Source organism: Magnolia sinica, chromosome 16 (genome assembly GCF_029962835.1).
Source record: "Magnolia sinica isolate HGM2019 chromosome 16, MsV1, whole genome shotgun sequence".
Taxonomy (NCBI): domain Eukaryota; kingdom Viridiplantae; phylum Streptophyta; class Magnoliopsida; order Magnoliales; family Magnoliaceae; genus Magnolia; species Magnolia sinica.
In genome coordinates, this window is record NC_080588.1 from 2400604 (window position 1) to 2406206 (window position 5603).

The window sequence follows — 5603 nt, forward strand, 5'->3', positions numbered from 1 at the left end:
TGGGCCCCACAATGATGTATTTATTATATCCATACCGTTTATCTATTTTTTGTGATCATTTTAGAGCATTAGAAAAAAAACTGAATCATATCTAAAGCTCAAATGGACCACACCGAAAATAACAGCGAGGATAATGATTTTCACCATTTAAAAATTCATAGGGCCCACCATAACATTTATTTTCCATCTAATCCGTTAATAAGGTTAAAAATACATGGATGAAGAGGAAAAACAAATTTCATATTGATCCGAAACTTTCATAATCTCCAAAATGGTTTCAATGGTAAACGTTCAATCCTCCACTGTTTTTTACAATGTGGTCCAACTGATCTTTAGATCTGTCTTATTCTTCGGTTCAAACCTTAAGACAGACTCTCCAAATGGATGGACGGTTTGGAAATAACAGATACCTCATAGTTTGACCCACAGACCCAACCCGATCCGACTCAGTTTCCCTTACTGAGTCGGACTTGGTTCGGGTCAGGCCAGCCGTGCATCGGATCGGATTTAGTCAGCTGACCCAGACTCGGTCCCGGATTGGATCGAGTTCGGGTTAGTTACTTGAAAATTCGGATCGAGTCGAGTTGGACCCAATCTGGTCCGACTCGATTCGATGCCCACCTCTAGAAACAGGGGACGTGGGGGAGGGGGGTAATGAAATTGTCAAGCTGATAGAAGGGAAGCGAACAATCTTAAAATAAGATATCCGGAGGACCAAAGGTGTAACGCCCCAGATCTCAGGGGCCAAGTAGATACTCGACTCCCAATATCCCGGGTGCCACTTATGCTTTGAGGAAGCGGGGTTCTATAGTTCGTTTTACCTGACATTTGAGCAATTCATGGAATTAAATTAGACTATGCGATATACTTTGAAATAAATATAAATTTTAACGCAAATAAATCAACTAACAAGTAAAATATGTTTATTCAGAGTATGAGACTACAACTAAGCAAAATATACAGTTTCAAAAATACAAAATGTATCGACTCTAAAATCTCATTAACGTCCTGAAAGTGTCCTACATCGACCCATCCAGCAATTGGAAGTATGAGGACTCATTCGAGTCTATGTGAGCCTCCCCCAATACATTAGACTCCTAGTACCTACATCTACAAAAGTGTCTAGTTGACGTTTTAAAATACTGTCCCAGAATAGGAGTGAGTGATCAACTCAGTGGTTCCATTAACATCAGGTTACACAAATTATCAATTTTGCAGGCACAATTAATGAAAAGCAACATAAACATACAATCCCTAAATACTCTTATTAATGTACGTGCATGCTATTATGATATGATGCATGCCCTCACAATCCAACACTCCCTCATAGCGACTCCATCTTACGTTTGCAAATGACCAACACTCCCTCATCACACGATCTCAACTGCCGAGTCGCCACATCTAGGTAATGCAATGTGACAATGGTCATGTTAGCCGTGTGTTTATTTATGTTTGTTCATCCAGCAAGATTAGGAAAGCTCAGGCACCCTTACAAAATCATTGCCCAAATCCAATTGCGAGGCCCGGGGCGGCCGTAGTGGCCTCATGCTTGTGATTCTTGATCCGATTGGGTTCGTCACTCCTAATTGACTCATGCAAATGACGAGTTGTAAACTGGGTTGCTCGTGGTCACTAAGAGGAGGCTCGCCGCCCCAGCGTAGGCCTACAATGCGAGCATAGTGTCTCATACCACCATGCCCAGCTCGTGAGACTTATGGATCGTTTCATATCAGTTATAAATGGGCATTCTAGGGGCGTGAGGTGTCTCAGGTTCAAACAGGCGTGATCATACATGGTGAACATACATGGTTGGTCAGCTAGTGGGCCAATTCGGACGATTTAGGCCAACTACGGAGCATCCGGCATTGGGTACGAGCATCCTTTGTAGTCCAACTACTGTTGGCTATCCGTGTTCGACCTGGATTGGTCAGATCAGCCCCTAGGCAGCCAACCCGATGGGCTGCCCGTGCGATTTTTTGTAATTTACTGGCTAACCCAATTGGCTAATCAATTAACAAAAATTACAGGCATCCATGGCAATAAATCGGGCATGCAGGACATTAGATCTGTGCATTCAACTCAATCGAACATCATGACCGGCATGCGGGCACAATGCCCCAATTCATCACAGACTTTGCAATTATTCAGAAATTAGTTGCATGTGACAGAAAATAGAATAAATCACAGGCAACAATTCAATAGTTTGGCCTAAATTAGCATGGAAGCAAACATCGACTATACTAAGCATGATTTTGGCAAATTCCCAGAAGACTAACAATACAAGATTTCTTGCTAATTAAAATGCGCACCAATTTCGCACAACACAATCATTAATTGCAACCTAGGTTCGATAATTGGTCACTAAAGGTTAATGGTCCGCACCTAGGAGTAGTCTGTCGATTCATGGTGCCGCTCCTAAGGTTTCAGGTCATGGATTGGCATATCGAGGCCCTGCGCTGACGGAATTAGCTCGTAAGGGCGCATGCAAATAGTTCTACAATGCTGAAATTTGGAGAGGGCTGGAGGTTTACCTTTCTATTGCCAGTGGGCCACTCTCTATGGTGGGGCGTGGTTGCGGGGTCCGTTGTGGGCGGCGGCAATGGGGATTTTCCCAAATCAGCTCCCCCAAGGAGTTCCTTCATCCACTTCTCCCCACTCCCTCTCTCCATTGCAGCTGAAATTTTATATGGGAGTGAGGGAGTGAATTTCTAGGCCTTATATAACCCAAATTTTATGTCTAAATGGCCATGGGGGCCCTTTTCTAGCATGCATGCCCTTAGTGGGTTGAATTTTGGCCCATAGGACTACTTTAAGGGTCTGCTGGCCCATCCTCACTATGGGGCATGTGCCCCATCATACGATGAGCGATCAAATCAATTTTGGTGGAGATCGGATGCCTTGACCGTAGGGACCCTACTTACGATTGACGGTCGTCAGTGTTCGATTGGGGTCGCGACTATACGGATATAAGCATGGAAATATCTTGAATTTATAACTCAAGTTTAGTCACAATCTAACGGTCGGAAAGCCACAACTCTGTGAAAGAGTGGGAGGTTCATTTTACTTAAGTTTCAGGTTTCAGCCTTAGGTATTTACGCATTTCAGGCACTCGGCCTCTGGCCCAAGTTATGCAGGTCTGGGTACTATCTTGATTCGCCACCATAATGGACGTGAAGCCCGGTGAGATGGACATCATTCTATAATTTTGGAACTAGTGACCCACTAATGAGCGGTCTAGAGTTTGTTTGGATAATTGGGCATTTTTTGAATGAATTGGGTAGGGAGATTTCTTGGGCGCAATTGTTAGGGTCTTGATTAACTAAGTTCATAGTGTGGTCTATTCGAAATTAGCAAAAATAGTGATTCGGTCATGATTACTCTAGATCGTTGTTATTAGGCTAAATGAGTGACCGGGTTGATTTGGTTTATTAATCAAGATCCGACCCATAGTTGTCTCTGCTTTAGGTAGGTCTTTATTTGGTTATGGTTATCTTGATTGGTCAGTGATAGGTTGGCTAGATTTGGTCCATATGTGGGCAAATCATGGGGCTAAACTCGATGTTTAAGTGATTGGTCGGATTCATTGGCTTTCTATGGTTGATTAATCTTATTTGTGCGGTTCTTTATCAGTACCACCCACGTATAGGCACACTTTGAGCATCAAAAGTCAGTAAGTGATGACGTATGCTAGTTATAAAAAAAATATTTAAGGATTTTTGGCAATCTAAAATAGTAAAAATTCAGGATGTTACAAAAGGTATAAAATGGACCGATCGTACAATCAGAAGGAGAGGCCCCGCTCAAACCCAGCTTCTCATGGGTGCTCAAGTGAGCCGTGTTGCGTAGCGAAGCTAGAGCGGGTCCAGAGGAATGGTCTTCAATAGCGGCAAAGATTAAACGACTTTAATGCAACGCTTCCTGTTGAGCTCTCTTCGGTTGGGAACTAAATTTCCCCCTTTAGAACAATTAGAGATTCATCGTCCATCCTAGTAATCATACCCTGGTCAGGGTTCATCACATCCACATACGAACTAGTCATCCCCACAATCGATGCACTCGAGACCGAAGAGTTTTGAAGGCAACACCTTACATTCGAGTTGACGAGGAAAATAATGTGTTACTGATATTACACCTCCCTGCATGCTACATATCAGGCGTGTCTACCGAAATTGACATCTCTTCGATGGGGAGCGGCCACGTAGCACGAGTTGTAGATGGGGGCTCAAGACACCTCACAACTAGACACGTCACTAGCGCGGGGCTCGAGGTAGCCCCTAAATCCTCTCGATTTCTATCCACAATAAAGGCTTTGGAAAAAGACAGCACGGGACTTTAAGGGCTCATTTGGGAGCGTGGATTTGGAACCCCGTGGATTTAAAGCCCCTTGGATTTGAAACCCCGTGGATTTGAAATCCTATTATTGTGTTTAACACCCTAGATTCAGAATCAACTTTAATCCAAAAGTAGCTTTGCATAGTATATTTATAGGGGTTTGAATTTAATTACTAAATCAACTTTAATATATTTAATTAGTGAACATATGTAATGTTTGACACAGTGGTTGTAATAAGTCCGTTGAAATATATACTTTGCCCGAAAATGAAGAAATTCCAAGTCTTGGATGGGCCATGAGCACAAGATGAAGTTCGAGTGACTAACCAATGATTTTTAACCATTGATTTACATGGACAATGTTTGAATGGCATTCATCATCATATTAAAGTAATTATATCGATGCAATTGATAATCTAATTATTTTGAGATATAGTTAGTGAGCCATGTGCCTAATAAATTAATAGTCCAATGACACATGTTACACATGCAACTTTTGAAAAGATTTTAGATGTAATCTAAGCTCTCATTGGGGATTTCAAACCCCCTCTTAGAGAGGATTTGAAACCCCGGTTACTTCATGGTGCCAAACAACCAGGGGATTTGAAACCCCCTCAAATCCCCCTAAATCCATGGTTTCAAACGATTCCTAGAGCTTTCGAGATATTAGAGCTTATCATTTTGTCGAACCCATCCTGCACACATGGCAAGAGGGGTTACAAAACATGCTGGCGAAGGCTAATGTGTCAAGAATCTGTGCATTCAGTAGACGGACACATGAGGAGAGGCTTTGATGCTTGGGATGCCTAACTTGGTGGTCCAAAAGGCACCAAGATCAGTGGTACGTCAGGCATAGTGGATCGACGACAGAAGTGATCCAAACCATCGGACCTTAAATCAGGCGTATCTCGCAATCCAGAATGAGTTATCTGACATAAAATATATGATTTTGGGGTAGAACGAGCTACTTTAGCCAACCAACCCCGCTACGCCAGGTTGCCCAAGCCGGATTTGCGAAATACCACCAGATCGACGGTCATTTCCCTATTTTAATTTCATTTTTACTATAAATAGTAAGTTTTAGTTTGATTATAACTCTTCATCCGTTGGGCTTTAGGAGTTGCGTCCAACGTGAAAAGAGCTTAGAAAAATTAGGAGAACGGTTTGGTGAAGCCAAATAGGACACTTACTATTTTTGGCCGAAAACCTTGCGCACTAGTAGACATCACGACTATCTATAAATACTATGTTGACTATTTATGGTAAGTTGC